This window comes from Galeopterus variegatus, unplaced genomic scaffold (genome assembly GCF_000696425.1).
Source record: "Galeopterus variegatus unplaced genomic scaffold, G_variegatus-3.0.2 Scaffold2739, whole genome shotgun sequence".
Taxonomy (NCBI): Eukaryota; Metazoa; Chordata; class Mammalia; order Dermoptera; family Cynocephalidae; genus Galeopterus; species Galeopterus variegatus.
In genome coordinates this window covers 252,486-275,501 of record NW_007728850.1, presented here as the reverse complement: position 1 = coordinate 275,501, position 23,016 = coordinate 252,486, and the positions used below count along the sequence as shown (strand labels likewise).

Here is a 23,016-nt window from a genome sequence, read left to right as displayed (position 1 = left end):
CGGAAAAAGACAAAAAAAAAAAAAAAAAAGTAAAAAAGACTGCATTGATGTGACTAAATTCCCAGGACCCTCAGTTCTTTAGGGGTGGACTGAATGGCTGGTATCACCACTTGAACTTAATGGAGCTAATATTGAGAAATAACGTTTATGTTTTTTATTTTCAGCTTCTGATTCCATTTTTCACAAACTTTTTGAAGTCCTCTCATATATCCTAAGTCCTTTAGTAAGAGAGACCAGTTTTTCACATTACAGTTACAGTTTTAAATATGGCCTATGTTTTAGTCCATTTTTGTTGCTATAACAGAAATACCTGAGACTGGGTAATTTATAAGGAAAAGAGGTTTATTTGGCTTACGATTCTGGGACAGCTGCATCTGGCATGGGCTTCAGGCTGCTTCTACTCATGGCAGAAAGGTGGCAGGTACAAGAAGATCACATGGTGGGAGAGGAAGCAAGAGAGAGAGAGAAGGTGCCAAGGTCTTTTTAAGCAACAAGCTCTCATGGGAACTAATAGAGCGAGAACTCACTCATTAATCCCCCCTCCCCCAGAGAGAGCATTAATCCATTCATGAGGGATCCACCCCATGACTCAATCAGTTTCCAACACTGCCACACTGGAGATCAAATTTCCACATGAGTTTTGGAGGGGACAACACATCCAAACTCCAGCATTCCGCCCCTGGACCCCCAAAACTCATGTCACTCTCACATACAAAATACAATCATTCTATCCAAAAGGTCCCAAAAGTCTTAGCTTGCTCCAGCACCAACTTAAAAGTTCAAAGTCCAAAGTCTCATCTGAGACCAAAAGCAAAAGTCCTTCCAGCTGCGAACCTGAAAAACAAAATCAAATTTATCTACTGCCAAGATTCAATGGTGGAACAGTCATTGGGTACACATTCCCATACCAAAAGGGAGGAAAAGGCCAAAAGAAAGGAAAAACAGGCCCCAAACAAGTCCGAAACCCAGCAAGGCAGACATTATGTCTTAAAGCTCCAAAATAATGTTCTTTGACTTCAAGTCCTGCATCCTGGGCACAATTGAGCATCTGGGCCCCCAAAGCATCAGGCAGCCTCATTCCCACAGCTCTGCCAGGTGCAGCCCAGTGGGCTGCAATGGTGCCTGCAACTTTTCCAAGCCGGTGTTCCACTCTGGTAGCTCCTTAAGTCTGGGGTCTCCATGGAGGTCCTGCTCTCATGGCTCCACTAGGCATGGCACTTTTGGGGTTTCTCTGCTGAAACTCTGACCTTACATTTCTGATCGGCATTGCTCTAGCGAAGGCTGTCTGCGGTGACTCCACCCCTGCAACAGATCCCTTCCTGGGCCCCCAGACTTTTCCATACATCCTTTGAAATCTGGGTGGAGGCTCCCAAGCCTTCCCAGCTCTGGCATTCTATGAGCCTGCAGACCTAACACCATGTTGACGCTGCCAAGACTTCCAGCTTGTATTTTCCAAAGCTGCAGGTCCAGCCACACCTGGGGCCAATTTAGCCACAGCTGGAGCAGCCAAAGCAGCTGGGGTGCTGGTGCTGGAAGCAGCTTCTCCAGGTGGCCCTGGGCAGCAAGCCCATGGAGGGTGACTTGGGCCTGTTTGCCAAGACCATTCTCTCTCCCTTGGCCTTTGGGCCTGAAATGGAAGGGTTGGCCCCAGAGGCTTCTGCAATGCCTTCAGGGCCTTTTTCTCCTTCTTGATACTGCCACATTGGAGATCAAATTCCCACATGAGTTTTGGACGGGATAAGACATCCAAACTCCATCAGCCTATATTCTTTCCATAATTTATTTATTTTCTGAACGCATCTTAGCCTTATTAGAGACAAATTGACCAAATTGAACATCTAATTAGCTTACTAATTGTCCAAAAGAACAAGTTTTATAAATAATAAAGTAAAAAGTTGATTACTTTCACGATTCTGGTGTTAGGGGGGTTGCACTGCATGTTGGTAGAATTAAGTCTGTGTCAGGCTTAGTTATTTGAGCTCCAGAAGACAGGTGCTTACTATTGATATTACAAATCCGTGTGATAACTTTTTTATAATGTTAGTCTATGTGACAGCATTATAAAATGCCGTTTTAAAAAAAAATCTAGCTTTTTGAATGATACTTGGCATGTGTAACTTCTGTGCATCTAAGATTCATGCTCTGACACAGATAATACTGAAATAAATTCCTCTTAAATCTTTAATTGACAATTTGAGAAATTTTCCATGTTTGTCTATTTCCTGGTATTGGTTTTTGCTTTTTAGTATATAAAACTAGACCTAATAAGTTTTTAATTCTTCTCCATTTTCTTTGATTTAATTTGTTTAGCTCATTATTCTACCAGGAATTTGTATTGTTAATCATATCCCTGATGTTATTGATTAAATGTCTTTTCAGCATTTTGTTATAATTTGTTTCATCCATCATTGGATTTTAATATATAGTGCAATGTGTTTCTGAATTTTATCTTCTGTTCCATTCATTCAAATATATTTTATATCAGTTGGTGTTTTAATCATCATTAGTTTATGTTCTAATGTTTTTCAGATTGGTATCCTTTTATTACCTCTCTCTTTTGAAATATGATTTAATATTTTTATAATTTTATTCTTTCATATGAATTCTAAAATTGGTTAGTCAACTTTAAAGAAGATAAATCCTACTGAGATTTTTATTATGATTCTGTTATATCTATAAATTAACCAGTTAATTTATGATCTCTCCTCCCCTCCCCCCAATTTTATGTTTCTGGTCACTTGTGGGTTATCAACTAATATCCCAAATCAACTCACCACTAAGTGGTTTACTAAGAAAATGCTTCAAAAAGCTCTCTGGAGATTCTTATAGACAAGAACGTTTTAATTGTGTGAGTATATACTAATAATAGTATGATTAGAATTACTTGACATTTTCTCCCCTGGTAGTTTTTAAAAAAAATTTAATTAAGTCAGTATTGGGAAGACCCAAAAGCAAATTTTGTACGGCCCATGTTAATAGTTTATAGTGCCTTCTTGGAGCTGTTATTTGCTAAATATAAAAAAACTTATACGGAATTTTTGATTTTTTTTTAACCAAAACATTTTAAAGTCAAATTTCATTGCGCTTTTAAATTTTAGTGCTTTAGCTCTAACTGTTCTCTTACTTGCGTCTATATTTAGTCTTTCTGTTGACGTTTCTTCTCCTGATTTGTTTGGAAGTATCCATGAAGACTTCAGCTTGACCTCTGTAAGTAAGATAGATGATAAATAGTAAGTAAAACAAGTCGCTTTAAAACTCTGTAATGACTATAAATTTTTATAAATTAATCTAAGTTACTTTAAATGTTACTGCATCATTGCTATAGCATGTACTGTAAAACACTGCTCTGTACTTTGGGGCCATGTTATGTTGTGTGAAAATTTTAGTAAAGTATAATTTATATATATTCCACGCTTAAAACCTGCTTTTAGTTGAGTTGCAGCTTAAATAGTTGCACATACTCTCTGCATCTGTGCAGTTCCCGAGTGTTAAATGCGTGCCCTAGTCATCTCCTGGTGCTCAGAAGTTGCTGTGACCAGCTATGGAGGAGGCATAGGACTAGGGCACCCACCTCCCTGACAGCTTTTGCCTCTTCAACCAGAGAAGCTCTGCTTTCCTGTTTTATTCTCTAAGTTCCCTAATAACATTTTATTTAAACACAGTTTTCATAGCAAAGACAAAACCAAATACGTACACACACACACACATTTATTTTAACATACATGTGTATTTAGGAAGGGTTCACATTCATACATTATCACATGTATAACCTCAGCTTTCTTAAAGAAAATAACCCTGTCTGGTTTGTCATGAGTTTGAAGGATGGATGGGGGTGTGTATATATCTCAAGAAAAAACATGACTTGGCTTTCTTACCCTATGTCATTTTTATTTTTTTATTTATTTATTTTTCTTTTTGTGGTTTTTTGTGACCAGTAAGGGGATCGGAACCCTTGGCTTGGCGTCGTTCGCACCGCACTCAGCCAGTGAGCGCACCGGCCACTCCTATATAGGATCCGAACCCGTGGCAGGAGCGCTGCTGCACTCCCCGCGCCGCACTCTCCTGAGTGCGCCACGGGATCGGCCCTCATTTTTACAGTTATAAGTATAACTAAATAGGGGACTTGGTATATTAAAAAAGTATAATTTAGTCAAAGTAGTTTAAAAATTTATTCAGGGTTCAATTATTTGGATGACTAAGTGCAGAATGGTACCATTCACTGAGACAGAGAATTCAGGAAGAAAACAAGTCCTAAAAAAAGATTAAAAATAGAGTTTGGGACCAGATTTGTTGAATGGGTAACATTCAGGTAGAGATATCTATCGGTGATGAGATCTGGATCCCCGGAGAAAAATCTAGATACAGATGTGTGAATTATAAGCACTATAAGACCTGGCAGTAGATGAGAACACTAAGAAAAGTACTAGTTGTTCCATCCAGCTGACCTAGCAGCCGGAGTCACCCCAGAAGTGGCAGCTTTTTTCGAGTTGTTAGTTTCAAATATGCATCTCCATCTGAGTTCTTATTAAGCTTTTGATCAGTCATCCAAGTCTAAGGATTTGATAGTGGTGTTCAGTGGTTCATCCCATTTTTATTTTGTCTATTGGTTAGATTTGAGAAAAATACACCTACCAAGAGTAAGACTTTAAATCACTCAAATAGTTTTTCTATTTTTGAAGAAGGACCATGCATAGTACAATGGGAAAAGTCAAGCAAAGGGCAGAGAAGACGCAGCAGGCTCATGTCTGTGGATGAGGAGGTTTTACTCTTGAAGGGAAAAGTGACTAGGATTGACTTTAAAACTGAGAACCAGTTGAGATTTGTAAGGAACACTGCATGTTCAGTGTGGTTGATGAAACATCCTCTTTCCTTGACTGTATGTGCTTCATGCGGGCTGGTGAGTGGTAACACCAGGTGTGGGGGCAAGAGGGGACTGTAGCCACACCCTTCGGCCGTGCCTGGGCAAGCTTCCAGTGCTTGTTCTTTGCTTTCTTTCTAGGTTTTTTCTTGTCACTTATCCACAAAATATGGAGAAAGAATATTACATATGATATAACCCTTTTTACCTTTTTTGTACCTTATATCCCATCCACAGATTAATTCAGGGTCATTAACAAGCTTTCATTTACTTGAAGGTACCGTAACAGTTCCTCGGCCTTTTACTTGTATTTGTTGGTAAACAAAAACTGCAGTGAATAGGCTACACTCTTCCAGAAATAAAGATAGGAACATTTTAAATAAAGCAACTGAGAATGTTTTTCGAAATTCGATTGAGCTAAATGAAATCATTGGGAGATATAAGATATGCTTGGCAGCAGAGTCCAGGGACTGTTGTCGTCCGTCTTTGATTCATGTACCTCGAAAACCAGGAACCTTTCTCCACATTTGCTAAATTGCATTACTTTACTGTAACCTGTTCAGATTATGTACAGAAAGAGTAAGCAAAGTGTGGGTGAAAACTTTTCCTGGGAAGTGGTTTTTGCCTTCGTTTTAGGCAAGGGGTCACAAGCCGGGGCCCAGAGGAGTCACAGCTGCTGCAGGGCACACACCCACCCCTGCAGGTACACTTCCCTATCTTGGCAGGCCAGCACAGCAGTGACAGGGGCTGCTCCTGGAATTCATTTACAAAAATAGTTCTTCTGAATTGTAAGAGGATATTGTGCTCATCTGCATTTGGGTTTGGTTATTTTTGTAAGAAATTACTTTTGGTGGATAGAACCCTAGAGAATGTAGAAGCAGGTGGGGTTCTGCCCTTTCTCTCTGGAGGAGGCCCCTGGCCACAGTGACCTTCACTCCCTTTAGTGGGAAGCTATTCCTAGTCATCCTCCTGCATACACAAAAAGTTCCCAAAGGTCTAAGTTTTTAGAGGAGCTCATCATACAGGTGTATGGCAGTATAATTCTCTTCCAAGTAATGAAAAATTTATAAACTGTTTTCTAATTATTTTTACACTTTTATGTAATTAGTTATTAAAAATATCCATTTGTATAGCCTTTTTGTGTATACAAAGTGTTAAGTAGAATAAACAATAAAGTAGAATCCCTTTCACAAGAAGAACAGCTGATCTCGCTTTAGTAAACTGTTTTATCAATCTGTTTTTCAATACAGCTGTGAAAGTTTATAAGAAACATTTGATGCTGTAGTTATTATGTAGTAATGAACAATTAGTAGAATTTTATAATTGCATTATGTTTTTCTCTATGTTAATATTGGTAAAGAAGCAGCCAAGAAAAGCAAAGGATTGGATATTGATGTTAAAGAGCAAGAGATTATAATTAAACTTAATAAATGATGAGTGTTATTTAGTATATTCTCAGTTTGTTACTATAAATGTAGTTCTCTAAAACTTTGTTTTATTTTTAGGAACAGCGACTTCTGATAGTCCTCAGTAATTGCTGCTATCTAGAACGTCATACCTTCCTAAATATAGCAGAACATTTTGAAAAGCACAACTTCCAGGGAATAGAAAAAATAACACAGGTAACTGAATTAATGTCAGATGGGCACATTGGTTGTTTTGCCAGCTTAGTTTCCAGACCATTTGCTCAGAGCCAGGCTCCCTTTGCTTTCCTGTGCTTGTCCCTCTACTTGCCCTGCCCATGCCCACATCCCCTCCCTGCCTTCGCCCCAATCTGTCTTTGAATGACTCCCTCCATCTCATATCTCATCTGAGTCATTGATTTAATTCTGACTTTTCCCTAGAGCAAGGCTTTCTCGAGGTTAGGACTGGTTTACTCCCCACTTAAGCTGTTCAAAAGTGAGGCAAGAAAATGAGAGAAAGGCATCAAACCCACATCTTTAAGAAACATCTCAGACCTGACTTTTTTAGGTTAAAGCTTTTAAGTACAACCAGCAGCAAGCTCCCTGAGCCTGCAGCAAAACCTCTTCCTGCCTGTTCACACCTCTCCTTCCTCTCTCTCTTTCCACATGACCACGGTGATGCTTTTACTCTGTTCCTCAGGCACACGCCACGTGCCTGAGCACGCGTGCACGCTCACAGCAGCCTCAGGGTGCTGGAACTCTTGCCAGAAAAACACACACTCCCACTCTCCAATCACTGGATATAGAAAGGTTGCACAGAAATGAATACTGTATAAATCAATGGATGGGGTGTGTTTTTTTTTAATGTTATACTTTGTTGTTTATATTTTTTCCAACTAAGCAGAAAAGGAAAAAATGAAGCAACCTTGTTATTAAAGGTTGGCTGGTTCTTGGGCAAAGGTTTATCAGATTTCTAAGTAAAACTATGCTAGCACGACTTTTTAATGTCAGTATAGTTTTCTCAATGCAAAGAATAAGAGAGATAATGATCTTCTTAATCTTATAATCAAAGTATACTCTTGAAGGATTGCATACTTTTTACAAACGATGGTTCCAGTTCATGAACTAGATTGGAATTTTTTTTTCTTCAAAGAATGAAAATGTCAAAGTGGGTGACTATGTCTTGTTTTCCTGCCTTTTTGTAAAGATTAATCATCCTGATGAGAAATGTTGTGACTTAAGGCTTTAGGCCCAAATGTCTAGTTTATTTCCAGAAACTTTTGTGTTGAGAATTACAAGGTGCTGTCTTTCAGTAAAAAGTTGCTATTTGTAGAAAGTAGGCACTTTGTTTTTATACAGTAGTGATAATGACATGAATGTATGTATTGGAGAAATTTTATTTATCATTTAAAAAATAAATGAAATGATTAGTAATTGCATGTAAGAGAAGCAATAAGTTCTTTTTCCCCTCAGTTTTTGTGAAGTAATAAATATCTGTTTCTTTAGTTCATCTCATTAAGAAGGAAAATGAAATGACATGAGAAAATGTTTTTTTATATTCTTACTCTAGTCTTTGTTCAGATCATTTTGAGACCAGATAATATGTAGGATCTGGGGGTGCAAATTACAATAAATGGTGGGCTCTTTTCCCACTTAGAATTTGGATTTTATTTTTTGACTGACTGTTTTTGAATATTTTGAAATTATTCAGCTGTGTTTGAAATTAATAGACAGTCAACTAGATTTAGATTGTAGTACTTGTGCCGATACTGTTTTTCATGTGGGAATCCATTAATTTCATGATGCCAACCAAATAAAATTTATTTCTTACATTAAAGGAAAAAGGCTGCTAATTGCCATTATTTTTCATAGTTCCCTTTTCAAATGACAGGTAACTCTAGAGGCATAGATCCCAGAAAAATCACATGGCACAGAGGTCACAATGGAGAGCTTACCCATTCTCCCTCTCTTTTTGCTCTTGGAGATAACGGTACATCATAGTGCATCTCACACAGTATCACTGCACACTAGGTGTTCTCTCAAACATCCTTCTGGTGTGGTCTGGTGGTTGACCAAGGGTTTCTTCCAGGTGTATTTCCTCCTGCCTTTTTATTGGTACTTCTGCCAGTAGAAGAAGCATGAAAATGTGGTTTTTCATTCCCTCTGTTTATTTATTTGTGTATTTATTACACAAATAACCATGCTTTTTAGGAGTTTATTAAAATTTAATGATCAGTGACATTTAAAGCTAGAATGATTTTATATATACAATTTTATGTGACACAAATAACCCTGAGAAGTAATAAAAGATGGTGTTATTAGCCCCATTTTCTTCATAGGGAAAGATGTTCAGAGAGGTTAGGACTAGACCTGTCTGTAAGGAGTAGAGCAAGGCAGGACTCAAAAGCAAGCTTTTTCATTTTAAATCCAGAATGCTTTCTGGTCAGGTACGATACATCTTAAAGAATAAAATTGTTCTCATGAAAATACACCAAAGAAATGAAAACAGGATATGGAGCTGGCTGATTAATATGTATATATCATTTTGGCCTTTATAAAACAATATTGAATGGTAATTAATTAATAAGATCAGGGTATTCAAATCATCTTTCCCTACAAGGTTCCTCCTTTAAAATAAGCCTCATTATAAGCTGTCAGTGAGCTTTGTGCTGTTTGGATCCCAGACAGCATGTGCCCATGGCGAGTGTCCGGCCAAGTGTGTGTGTTTCCATTTGTATTACTGATGCCACCTAGCTTTTCAGTCCTAGAAATGTTTTTTTCCAGTCATGGATTTTTTTTGCTACTTATAGAAGACCCAACCATTACTTTTAAAAAGGAAAAATACTGGGAAGTCTAAAGAAAAAAAACCAAAAATTTATGTAATGTACCAACCAAATATAAATACTGCTATCTTAGTATTTATGGTAATCAGCATTTTATATGTACTATATCTCTGTATATGCTATAAAAAATAGGAAACATTTTTTTTCAAATTCAGTATCATTGAATATTTTTTTTTTCTATTGAATATTCTGTTGTGAGCACTTTTTCATTTTTATTAAATAAGTTTTGTAAAAGATGAGTTTTTGGCTTTATAACATTTCTTAATGTAGAAATATTAATTTTTTTTTTTTTTTGTCCTTTTTGAGACCGGCCATACCGTGCTCAGCCAGTGAGCGCTGTGAGCGCACAGGCCATCCCTATATAGGATCTGAACCCGCGGCAGGAGCGCTGCTGCACTCCCAGCGCCGCACTCTCCCGAGTGCGCCATGGGCTCGGCCCGAAATATTAATTTTTTTTTTTTTTTTCCTTTTTGAGACCGGCCATACCGTGCTCAGCCAGTGAGCGCTGTGAGCGCACAGGCCATCCCTATATAGGATCTGACCCCGCGGCAGGAGCGCTGCTGCACTCCCAGCGCCGCACTCTCCCGAGTGCGCCATGGGCTCGGCCCGAAATATTAATTTTTTTTAACCTCTCTCCTGCTAGGCACCTTAAGGTATTTTCCGTTTTGTTGTTGTTGCTGAGAGGTTTAGTCTCTGATCACACATCTAATTACTTCCTTGCAGTAGGTTCCTGTAAGTAGACTTACAGCTCTGGAGACTCTTGGTAAATGTTACCAGATTACTTTTTAGAAGCTGATCTCATCACATTTTTGCCATCATTTCCAATTATAATTTTTAATTTAATAGGTGGAAGTACTTTTCATTGTCTTTGATTTTGCATGCCTTTCCTTATTTGGGAGGTTAGCACTTTTTCATCTGTTGATTGATGGGTTTATATTCTAGAAGAGTTCATTTTAAAGAAACTTAGTATACTTAGGAAGAGAGATACTTCGGAAATACAGAGGTTTGTACTTTAAGTATGCAAACCAAATCTGCCACAAGTCAAATTCTTCAAGACTTTTGGAAAGGGAAGACCAAAGTTTATTATGGTTAATAAACTTTAGCGTATAATTTTTTTGTGGTAGTTGTAATTACATAATTCTAGGGATTTTTTATATATATATATAAAATGCTATTTTAACCTGTCTTAGTATTTAAAAATTAAACATCTAATTTATAGTTCGAATAAGAGCAGATTTTCACCTGACTCGGGAGTGCACACATTAAGCAACCCTGGCATTAAATTCTTGATTGAAGTTTTATTTTAAGCCCCTAAATCTATTTCAGAAACTCCCACATGGGGGTGTGGAGATGTACAGCTTCTTTTTCTTTTACATCCAGGGGAGATTCTTTACATACAGCAACCGATTTTTAAAGATTTTTGTGTTGCTTGGACCATATGTATTATATTTTACGTATTTATTTTTAGTATATTTGAATAAAATTCTTAAATTTCAAGTTTGAAACCATTTGAATTCATTGATGTGAACGAATACAGCTTTGTGTCCTTGCTACTGTTATCTGTATATATTTTGTTTCATTTTCCCCATTTCTTCATAAGTATAAATTAGCTAACTTTTGTTTAGATGCTGTTTTTATATAATAAATTGGTTCTAAATTAGTCCATTTTGGAGTTTAAGATCTTATAGACAAAAATTGTAAATTGATCAGATGTGTCCCTGCCTACTAAATACCCAGCTTAATTTTTGACCCTATTCAGCCCTTCAAGTTTTTTGTACAGCTTATCATCCACAGAGTGTCCAGGATGGGCTTTTAAAAATATAGAGCAGATATAGAGGAAACATAGGAGAATTCATTGTTCTTCCTTCCTCCTTCGTTTCAGAGCCTGAACTCCTTAGGCTGCAGTTTGTGTGTGGTTTTGACCTGGGCCCTTCTTGCCTCTTTTTCTGGTGGCCTTCCTCCCGCCTGCTCTAATCCTATAATCTAGCCCAGTCACCCTCTCATCTTTCCTTGAACATTTCATATATTTGTCCCTCATTCAACTAACATTTGTGCAGTACTAGCTTACCATGCTCTATTTAAAGACCATTTACCCCATAGCTTGTGTTATCTGTTTGTCTGGAATGCCTTTTCCTCCATCTGGATTTAACAACGTCTTGATCATCCTTCAACACCCATTTCAGATGCAGATGTTCCCATCCTATAAAAAGCCTCTTATGGCTTCTACTTACCCATTCTCCCTCAGTGCGAAATAGATCAGATCCTCTTCTTCCTATGATGCTTTGTTCGTACCACTAGAGTAACGCTAAACACATTGCCTTGTGAGTAGTTGAAGGTAGATATACTTCTTTTCTGGGTTGTAAGTTCAAATATTTTTATAACTATAAAAGAATAGATATTGTGTAGGTGTAAGGTAAGAGTGTAATAAATGAACGTGTCCTCCCCCATCCCCCCGTCAAGCTGAAGAAACAGAGCAGCATTCCTTCACTCCCGTCACTCCCCGCACAGCTGCGTCAGGCTCCTCCACGCAGAGGATCTCTTTGGAATTCGGTGCTTTCTAAATGATATCACATGTTTTTTACTTTTAATATCACCTGTTTTTTTACTTTTACATCGCATAACTAGGATTACATGGTATGTACTTTCCTATGACTTTCTTTTTCCACTGAATATTACTTTTGATATTTATCCATGGTGCTGCATGTAGGTTAAACTGCTTGTAAAATGCATGTGTCTCCCTTTTTTCTTCTCTGAAAGAGTTTGTGTAAGATTAGAATTATTTGTTCTTTAAATATTTAGGAGAACTCTGGTATTTTCTTCCTGAGATGACTTGTAATGGCTGGTTCAGTTTCTTCAATGGTTATATATTCAAGGCTATTTCTTCATGTTAGTTGTGGTCATCTGTACTTTACTAGGACTTTGTCCATCTTGCTTAAATTTTCAAATTTGTTAGCATAAAATTGTTAACATAATAGTTAAGATATAGTTTCATATTATTATTTCAATCTTCTTCTATTTCATAATAGTTAAGATAATAGTTTCATATTATTATTTCAATCTTAGCTGCATTTGAGGTTTGCACCTTTTTATACTTAATATTGCTTATTTGTATTTTCACTCTTTTTTTTTTTTTGCCCGAATCTTCAAAAAACCAACTTTTGGCTTGAGTGATTTGTCTTTATATTCTTGCTCTCTCGCAATAATTTGGGCTCTTAATTGTTTTATGTATGTTATTCTACATTTTATTTCATTGATTCTAAACCTTTCTGCCTTTTAAACATGAACATTTAAGGTCATGAATTTCACTTTAAGTGTCTCTTTAGCTGTGCCCCATATATTTTAACCTGTGGTATTTCATTTCAGTTTTGTATTTTTGAATTTTAAGTGTGTTTTTGTCTTTGACACACAAATTATATAGAAGTGTGATTTTAAATTTCAAAATTAGGGGACCAGAGGAACAGTGTGAGTTAGTCCTCTCTTTGTTAGAGATTTCTAGCATAATTGTTATGAAGCCAGACAATATCATGTTTTTAAATTTGCTGACAGTTGTTTTGTAGGCTGGTATATGGTCAATCTTCCGAAATATCCTACCTTGCTTGAAAAGATCATGTCCTTAAGTTTTGAATACCACCTTGCATATATGTCTGTCAGATCAAGTCTGTGAGTTATGTTGTTCAGTCTTCTATGTCCATTCCTTTGTGTGTGTGTGTGTTCTGGTTTTTGATCTTTCAGTTGCTGAGAGTGATGTAGTATAAAGTCTTTTCTTGGCTACATTTTACGTATTTTCTTGGTCTCTCATATTCACAGTGGTATGTCTCTTGGTTTGTTGTTGCTTTTTTTCTCCTGACGGGTTGATGCCTTTAGTCAGTTCTGCAAATTTCTCAGCCATTGTCTCTTTGAATATTTATTCTTCCCTATACACTCTCTCCTTCGAGGTCTCCTGTTGTATACATGTTAGACTTCTTCACTCTGTTCTCTTCATCTCTTAAATTTTTCTTTTACTTCTTTATCTTTAATTCTCTGTGCTGATGAGGGATAATTTCTTCAGCTCTCTTTTCATTCATCGTTTCTTCAGGTGTGTCTATTCTAATCTTGCTGGAATTTGCTGTCTATTGAAATTTTAATCCAGTTGTTTTTCATCTCTAGAAACTCCTACTGGTTTTTGTCACCAAATAAGAGAAAATGATTAGCTTACTTTGGAATTGTATAATTTCAAACCTCATGGTGAGAGACAGTGGCAATAGAGTTCTTTCCCATACCACTCGTATCAGTCTTTGTAAGTGGCAAAATCAAATATACAGTTTATAGTCAGGTATAAGATTATCCTCCTAAGGAGAAGGGTGGAGCAAACAAGTGAAGCCTAATAAATGGGACGTGAAGTGATTAACTGGATTATAGAATATTCACAGAAATCAAAGACACCACTCAGGTTTTGGATGTGTCTTAAGGATTAGTAAGACACCAGGTTAGAACAGCAGCTGGAGGTGAAAGAAGTGGGAATTGATGGCCTCAGCTCACAAGTCTAGAGACCTGTCTGTCCTGTTTCAGGGGGACAGGTTGTGCTTCAGTAACATAAATGAATTTCAAGCTTGCCGTTTGTCCTGTTTTCCACTTGTAAAAAGCTAAAAAAATATTAACTAAACCTAGTTATCCAAATTCACTTGGATAGATGTTTTAATGATAGTTTGATAAGCTTATTTCTATACAGATAGCCAAGTTAAATTAAATTTTTCATCTTTGAAATGGAAATAAGTTTATTTTGATTTTCTTCTCAGAAACATACTTTTTAAAGAGCACTTCTACCGAAAAGTTTATAAAATAGTAAATTTCAAAATTTATATTAGAAACATTAGAATACATCAAAATAATGTTAATTTTTTTTTAACGATGTTGATTGAAGACAACTGTGTAGAAATTAAAGATATGTGACATCTAATTAGGCAACTCTTCTCCAGGACTGTCCATCATAAACACTGGCCGGAATAAAGGCCAGGCTGCATGAGATAGGAACGTTGTTCAATGTAAATGTTGCTGCCAAGGAACACAGGCTGGGAGATTATCACAGGTCACCCTAAATCAAAAATGCGGCCTCCTAACGTATACGCTTTACTTCTGTAAGCGATTACTAATAGTTTTTAAAGTATTTTAAGAGGTGCTTTCCAGTCCTAATATGTAGGAATTTAGTGGGTAAGTCTATTTCTAAATAGACTTATTGAATTATTATTGAATTACTGCCTTTTTCTTAAAGAAGGTCTGTTTTTATTAGAGACCCCTGCGCTCAGACATCACCCCTCTGCACAGTCCTTCTCTGCTCCCTATCAGTGGCCCTTACACACCCCCCTCTCTGCTTAACAACTGCATTCCTTGACCATATTGTTTTATGTATGTTTTCTTTTCTTTCTCCCTATTACACCATGATTTCCTTAGCGACAGGGTGTTTTTCATTTAACTTTCATTCTTTACTCTCAGGTGGTGATTTAATGGTGGAGGGCCTCCTCCTTGCCTTTAAAGCATGAATCAAGCAGACTCAGTTAACGTCTGTGTTCAACAGCCGGTGTGGACATGGCATTAGTGAAGTGGGGCAGTTGAGATCATAGTAGCAGCTGCGAGAATTTATTATGCACTTTCATTGTGCTATGCAAGTTTCGTGAGTTATCTTTTTTAATTCTCTTAGCAAAGCTTATGAAGTGAATGCTCTTGACCTTGGTCCTACCTTGTCACACATTTTTAAAAAAAAAATTTATTGCAGCATATTGGTTGTATATATTTATGGGCTACAGAGTTATATTTCAATACATGTGTACAATGTGACATGATCTTGTAAGGGCAATTACCCTATTCATCATTACAAAACTCAATCATTTTGTAATGTGCACATTTGAGCTCCTCTCTTCCAATCGTTTGGTTACATGTAGTAAAACATTACTGAATACAGATTTCTAGGTCGACTGTACACCAGTAGGGCTTATTTTTCCTATCTCACTGTACTTTCATATCCATTAATCAGCCTTTAACTATCCCTCCTCCCCCATCTCCTTCCCTGCCTCTAGTAACCATAGTTCTTCTGTCTCTTTTTAACAGTTAAATTTGTTATTTATTTGTTTTTGTTTATTTACTTGCATTGTTTTGCTTTTTTAGCTCCCACTTGTGAGTGAGAACACGCTGTATTTCTCTTTCTGTGCCTGGTTTATTTCTCTTAACATAATTTTCTCTAAGCTCATCCATATAGCTGCGAATGGCAGAATTTCATTCTTCGTTTATGGCTGAGTAGTATTCCATTGTGTACATATACCACATTTTCTTTGTCTAATAGGTTGGTTCTGTACCTTGACTATTGTAAATAGAGCTGCGATAAACATGGGAGTGCAGGTGTCCCTTTGACATGACAATTTCCATTCCTTTGGGTTTATACCCAGCAGTGGGATTGCTGTATTATCATATGGTAATTCTGTCTGTCGTTGTTTGAGGAACCTCCATACTGTTTTCCATCATGGTTTCACTCATTTACAGCCCCACCAACAGTGTATAAGGATTCTCCTGTCTCCACATCCTTGTCAACATTTGTAATTTTCTCTTTTTTTGGTAATAGCCAGTCTGTCTGGGGTGAGATGGTATCTCGATGTGGTTTTGATTCGCATTTCCCTTATGACTAGTGATGTTGAGCATTTTTTCATGTCGACACTGTTGGCCACAGTATGTCTTCTCTTGGGAAATTTCTAGTCAGGTCATTTGCCCATTTTTAAATCAGATTACTTTTTGCTGTTGAGTTCCTTTTATATTCTGGATGTTAATCCCTTGTTAGATGAGTAGCTTGTAAATACTTTCTCCCACTCTGCGGGTTGTCTCTTCACTGCGTTGTCTGTCCCCTTTGCTCTGCAGAAGCTGTTTAGTTGGGTGTCCTCCTGTCTATGTTTGCTTCTGTTGCCTGTGCTTTTGAGGTCTTCTCTATAAAGTTTTTGCCCAGACCAGTGTCTTAAAGCATTTCTCCTATGTTTTCTTCTAGTAGTTTCAAAGTTTTGGGTCTTACATTTAAGTCTTTAATCCATTTTTAGTTGATTTTTGTATATGGTGAGTGATAGGGGTCTATTTACATTCTTCTACATGTAGATATCCAGTTTTCCCAGCACCATTTATTACAGAGACTGTTCTTTCCCCAATGAATATTCTTGGTGCCTTTGTCAAAAATCAGTTGGCTGTAAATACACGGCTTTATATCTGGGTTTTCTATTCTGTTTCATTGGTCTATGTGTCTGCTTTTATGCCAGTACCATGCTATTTTGGTTACTCTAGCTTTGTAGTATAATTTGAAGTCAAGTAGTGTGATGACTCCAGCTTTATTCTGTTTGCTCAGGATGGCTTTGGATATTCTGGGTAGTTTAAGGTTTCATATGAATTTTATGATTTTTTTTTCTGTTTCTGTGAAGAATGTCGTTGATATTTTGATAGAGATTGTATTTGAATCTGTAGACTGCTTTGAGTAGTATGGTCATTATGTCAGTATCACTTCTTCTAATCCATGAACGTGGATATCTTTCCGTTTATTTGTGTCCTCTTCAATTTCTGTTGTAAATGGAATTGCTTGCTTGGTTTCTTTTTCAGCTAGCTCATCATCGGTGTACAGACATGCTACTGATTTTTGCACATTGATTTTGTATCTTTCACCTCTACTGAATTCATTTATCAGTTCTAAGACTTTTTTGGTGGAGTCTTAAGCGTTTTCTGTGCATAAGATCATGTCATATACAAACAGGGACAATTTGACTTCTCCTTTCCAATTTAGATGTCCTTTATTTCTTTCTTTTTCCTAATTGCTCTGTCTAGGACTTCCAGTACCATGTTGAATAAGAGTAGAGAAGTGGGCATCTTTGTGTTCTTCCAGATATTAGAGGAAATGCCTTCAATTATTGTCCATTCAGTATGATATTAGCTGTGGGTTTGTCATACATGAACTTTATTGTGTTGAAGGGCATTCCTTCTATACCTAATTTGTTGAGGGTTATTATCACAAAGCATTGTTAAATATTATCAAATGCTTTTCTGCAATATGTTGAGATGATCATGTGGTTTTTGTCCTTCATTCTGTTAGTGTGATGTGTCATGTTTATTGATTTGCATATGTTGAACCATTCTTGTGTCCCTGGGATAGACCCCACTTGATCATGGTGAATGATCTTTTTGATGTGCTGCTGGATTCTATTTGCTGGTATTTTGTTGAGGATTTTTGCATCTGTGTTCATCAGGAATATTTTTTGTGTGTGTCTTTGTCTTGTTTTGGTATCAAGGTAATGTTAGCCTCATAGAATGAGTTTGGAAGAATTCATTCCTCTTCAGTTTTCTTGAAGAATTTAAGAATTCGTTTTAATTCTTCTTTAAATGATTGGTAGAGTGCAGTAAAGCCATCATGTCCTGAGCTTTTCTTTAATGGGAGACTTTTTTATTAGTGATTCAATCTTGATATTTGTAATTGTTCTGTTTAGGTTTTCTATTTCTTCTCGGTTTAATCTTGGTAGATTGTATGTGTCTAGGAATTTATCTATTTCCTCTAGATTTTCCAGTTTGTTGGCATATAGTTGTTCATAATAGTCTCTAAAGATCCTTTGTATTTCTATGGTATCAGTTGTAATACTTTTTCATGTCTGTTTTTATTTTTTTAAGTCTTTACTCTTTTCTTTCCCCTCCCTTAGTTAGTCTAGCTAATGGTTTCTCAATTTTATCTTTTCAAAAAGCCAACATTTAGTTTTGTATTGTTTTGTTAGTCTCAATTTGTTTATTTTTGCTCTGATCTTTATTATTTCCTTTCTTCTACTACTTTTGGGTTTAGTTTGTTTTTTCTTTTGTTGTTCCTTGAGATGCACCATTAGGTTGCTTATTTGAAATCTTTCTAATGTTTGATGTAGGAATTTATTGCTGTAAAATTACCTCTTGATACTGCATTGACTATAACCCATAGATTTTGGTATGTTGTGTTTCTGTTTTCATTTACATCAAGAAATTTTTCAGTTTCCTCATTAATTTCTTCATTGGTCATTCAGGAGCATGTTGTGAATCTCCACGTATTTCCACAGTTTTGAAAATTCCTCTTGCTATTAATTTCTAGTTTTATTCTGGTTTGGTCATAGAAGACATGAGATTTTAGGTTTTTTTATTATTATTATTATTTGTTGAGACTTGTTTTCTGGTGTAACATGGTCAGTCCTGGAGAATGTATCATGTGCTGATGAGAAGAATGTGTATTCTGAAACTGTAGGGTGACAAGTTCTGTAAGTGTCCGTAAGGTCCATTTGGCCTATAGTGCAGTTTAACTCCTATGTTTTTTTCTTTATTTTCCATCTAGATGATCTGTTCAATGCTGGTTGGTGGTGGGGTGTTGAAGTTCCCAACCGTTACTATATTGGAGTCTGTCTATCCCTTTAGATCTCTTAGTATTTGGTTTATGTATCTGGATGCTGCAATGTTAGGTGCATATATATTTACAATTGTTATATCTTCTTTCTGAAATGATCCCTCTATCATTATATAATGATCTTTTTTTTGTTCTTTTAAAACTGTTTTGGACCTAAACTTTGTTTTATCTGGTGTAAGTATAGCTACCCTACTTTCTTTTAGTTTTTGTTCACATGGAATATCATTTTCCATCCCTTTACTTTCAGTCTGTGTGTTTTTACAGGTAAAGTGAGTTTCCTGTAGACAGTATATACTGGGTCTTGTTTTCTTATCCATTCAGCCAGCCTATATCTTTTCACTGGGGAATTTAGTTCATTTACATTCATGGTTAGTATTGATAGGTAAGGACTTACTTCTTTCATTTTGGTGATTGTTTTTTGGTTGTTTTATAAATTCCTTGTTCCTTTCTTCCTCTCTTATTGTTTATCATTGCAGCTTAATGGTTTTCTGTAGTGGTGAGGTTTTCTTTCTTTTTCTCATTTGTGTATCTGCTTTACCATTGAGTTTTATACTGTTGTGTTTTCATGATGGTAGTTATTGTCTTTTTGCTTGTAGATGTAGGACTCCCTTGAATATTTCTTGTAAGGCACATCTAGTGCTCATGAATTCTCTCAGTTTTTGTATCTGGGAAAGATTTTATTTCTCCATTCCTGAAGAATAGCTTTGCTGGATGGATAGAGTATTCTTGGCTGGCAGTTTTTTTCTTTGAACATTTTGAATGTATCATTTCAGTCTTTCTTGGCCTGTAAGGTGTCTGCTGAGAATTCTGCTATCACTCTTAACAGGGATTCCTTTTTATATGCCCTGACACATTTCTCTTGTTGTTTTTCAAATTCTCTCTGTGTCTTTGACTTTTGACAATTTGACTGTAATGTGCCTCAGAGAGAAGTACTGCTGGAGGATTGACTCTATCTGGGGACCTTTGAGTTTCCTGGATCTGGATGTTCATACCTCTCCCAGGACTTGGGAAGTTTTCAGCAATTATTTCACTAAATAGGCTTTCTACTTCTTTCCCTGTTTTCTTCTTCTGTGATTCCCATAATGCAAATATGTTTGCTTAGTGGCGTCCCATTATTCCTGTAGGCTTTTAAAACTTTTTTTCATCTTATTTCTCTCTCTCTCTCTCTCTCTCTCTCTCTCTCTCTCTCTCTCTCTCTCTCTCTTTCCTTTTCTCAATGGGTAATTTCAAATGACCTATGTCAGGTTCAGAAATTTTCTTCTGCTTGATCTAGTCCGCTATTGAAGCTCTCTATTGTATTTTTTATTTAATTCATTGAATTCTTTAGCTGCAGGATTTCTGTTTGATTATTATCTATTTATAATAATATCTGTTATTTTTTGTTCATATCATAATATTTTTATCTGATTTTGTTGAGTTATCTCTCTCTATTCTCTTGAATCTCATTGAGTTTTCTCCAATTTCTCTTCTGGCAGTTCGTAGGTTTCTTTTTCTTTGGGGTCTGTTGCTAGGGTTTTATTATATTCCTTTGGTGGTATTATATGTCTTGCTTTTTCATCTTTCTTATGTCTTTATGATGATGTCTGTGCATCTGGTGCAACAATTGCCTCTTCCAAACTTTATAGAGTGGCTTTTTTTTTTTTTTCCTTTTTGTCTTTTTTCGTGACCGGCAACGGGATCGCAACCCTCGGTGTTGCTCCTGCACCTCGCTCAGCCAGTGAGCAGCCGGTCTGTATGTGGGATCTGAACCCTTGGCGGGAGCGCCGCCGCGCTCCCAAGCTGCGCACTGTAGCAGTGCGCCACCGGGCCCGCCCTATAGAGTGGCTTTTATTGCGAAAGTTTTTCACCACATATTTATCTTAAGTGTTCCGGTTGGGAAGGGTGTGATGATTTTGGTTTCACATAGTTGCAGTGGTCTAGTCTCTGAACATCTTTTTCAGCTGCAGTCAGTGTCACCGAAAACTGTGGGTGCCTCAGTGACCTAGGCTGTAGACGTTTGTGGCAGTGCAGCAGCATAGTTTGTTAAGGTCTTTGGTGGCAAGGGCTTGAGGGGTTCTCCTATTCTTGTTTTTCCCAATGGAAGATTTTGCCAAGGATATCACTCTTGGTGTTGGATCTGATCTATAAGCAGTGGCAATGGTGCTGGGTTCCAGGAGCAGATGCTCAGAGCAGCTGTGGAGCCAAGGTCCTATGCTCAGTGTCTCACAAACCTATTTTGGCACCTGAATCTTGGGGTGCAGGTTCACTTTCTGTGGTAGGGTTGGACATAGATTGCCCCTAGAGCTAGAACCTGTTACTCTGAGGCACCCCTTAGCATGTTGGGCCTGGGGGGGGCCAGTTGTGACTATGACTCTGACCCTGGGAGGCAAGGCACAGCACTGGCCCAACTCCATGGTAGCAGGGGTGCTCTGGAAGTTTGGACCCAGAGAGCAGGATATGGGAGCAATTTGGAAACCAAAGCAAATGGGGTTTAATGGTCACTCAGGTCCCAAGGGGTGAAGCAGGATGGTGGGAATTGGCAATATCCCAGTCTCTGTGAGACCAAGTGCAGTGGCAGGAAGGACCAGCCTGGCAGAGCACAGTTGTCATTTGGGTCCTGGGAGGCAGGGAGCAGCAAAGTTCTGCCTTCATTTCTTGGGGCAGGGGTGTCTTAGCATCTCAGTCTCTAAGGGGCTAGTTCAACTCCAGGGAAGCAGGGTGATAGAGTTGTTTGGCCTGTGGGATGGTGTGTCTCTCAGCCTTTGCTCTGTTTCCCTGGGACATGGGATACCATGTCAGTTTAGCTCTGGGTTGTGTGATAGCTCAGCCAAAAAGCTGCTCAGCCAGGCACTGGTTCCCTAGGGGACCATGCAGAGGTTCAGCTCAGGCCCATGGGGATGGGGCATAACTGCTACTTGTGGGGTAGTTGGAGCAGCTCCACTGCTACCCAGCCCCTCAGGGTAGGGTCTAACCACTACTAACAGGTTGGGCAAATGGACAGGGTTGGTTTGACAGTGGCTTAGACACTGGGAAGATGAAAGCAAGCTGTGGCTACTCACCCCTAGGGCAAGACACCCACCAACAGTGTTTCTAGTTCCAAGGTGGCATAGTGTGGTAGCCATACCTGCCTCAGATAGTGGGGCACAGTGTTGATTTCTCTGGGAAAATCTTTCTCTGGGAAGCACAACTGGACTCTACTCAGCTCCTGCATCTGGGCTTAGTTCTTGTGAGGACTGCAGGGGTCCCCAGTGGTGAGGACTTTATTTTCCCCAGGTGTTGATGGAGGCTGCTGGGGTTGTCTTGCTTACCTTTTTTGCCACAGTGCGAAGTTCCTCCTTGTTCCTGGCTGATCCTACTGGGAGATGGAGGGCTGGAGGCTGCTGTTTCCTTCTATTCTCTGTGACTGTCCTGAGTTTTTGTGCTCACCAGGGTGTCTGTTACTCCTTTGCTGTACTCTGGTGCTCTCCTTTAATTATTTTCATACAAATGAAGTTGTTTATTCATTGTTTTGTCTGTCTTTGTGCAAGAGATGAGCAGTGGAGGCTTCTCCTTGACTGTCTTGCTGACATCACCCTCTTCCAACTTAGTTATTTGAGATCCATTCAAAGTGTGAGGCTATCAGTGATTCATTTTTTTTTAATTGCCAAGTTTGGATAACCAAATTTTGTTTAATCATTCTTATGGTAATGGACATTGAGTTGTTTTCAGTTTTAGGTGTTTGTAAATAAAGTTGCTGTGAACATTGCTGTAAAAGTCTTTTTTTTTGTAGACATTTGTATTCATTTATCTTGAATGTATACCTTGAAGTGGAATTTCTGGTCATGGGACAAGCTAATTAGAACTCTGAGTAGCTTTCTTATTGGGTGGTTGTCTCATTTCACACTCAACAGCATAAGCATGCGAACATTCCGGTTGCCCCTTGTCCTCGTCCACAATTGATATTATGATCCGTTTTTATTTTAGCCAATCTCATTATTGCTTTAATTGGCTTTTCCTGATAAATAATGACGGTAAGCACCTTTTCTTGTGCATTCAGATATTCGCATTTAGATATCTTCTTGTTTGAAGTGCCTGCTCATCTCTTTGGCCCATTTTTTAATAGGGATGTTCCTCTTTCTATCAGTGCATTTTGGAAGTCTATGCATAAGTCCTTTGTTGTGTGTGTGTGTGTGTGTGTGTGTGTGTGTGTGTATCTTTTTTTCTTCCAGTTCATGGCTTGCCCTTTTGTTTTTATAATTTGTGAGGTTTTTAATTTTGAAGACATCCAATATATCAAGTTTTTAAAATGTTTAATGACTTTCATATCCTGTCAGAATCTTTACCTGCTCCAATGTCCTGAATATTTTTTTGCCAAAAGCTTTTTAATATTAGCTTTTACGTTTAGGTCTATGATCTATCTTTTACTAAGTTCTTCTGTATTAAATGGGCTATGGGTCAAGGTTTATATTTTTTTCCATACAGATAACATGTTGTTCCAATATAATTTGTGAAAAGTCTTTCTTTCCTCATTGCATTTTATTGGTGCCTTTG

At 37.6% G+C, this 23,016-nt stretch overlaps 1 protein-coding gene across 1 annotated transcript in view; it reads left to right on the top strand.

The window, feature by feature from the left end:
- The first annotated feature begins 6,403 nt into the window (after window positions 1-6,403).
- LOC103598791 (exocyst complex component 2-like) overlaps window positions 6,404-23,016 on the top strand; it is an 84,901-nt gene continuing 68,288 nt past the window's right edge. The window contains exon 1 of the mRNA XM_008582853.1: window positions 6,404-6,480. The gene's annotated coding sequence lies outside the window, so the exon portion shown is untranslated. The remainder of the gene's footprint in view (window positions 6,481-23,016) is intronic.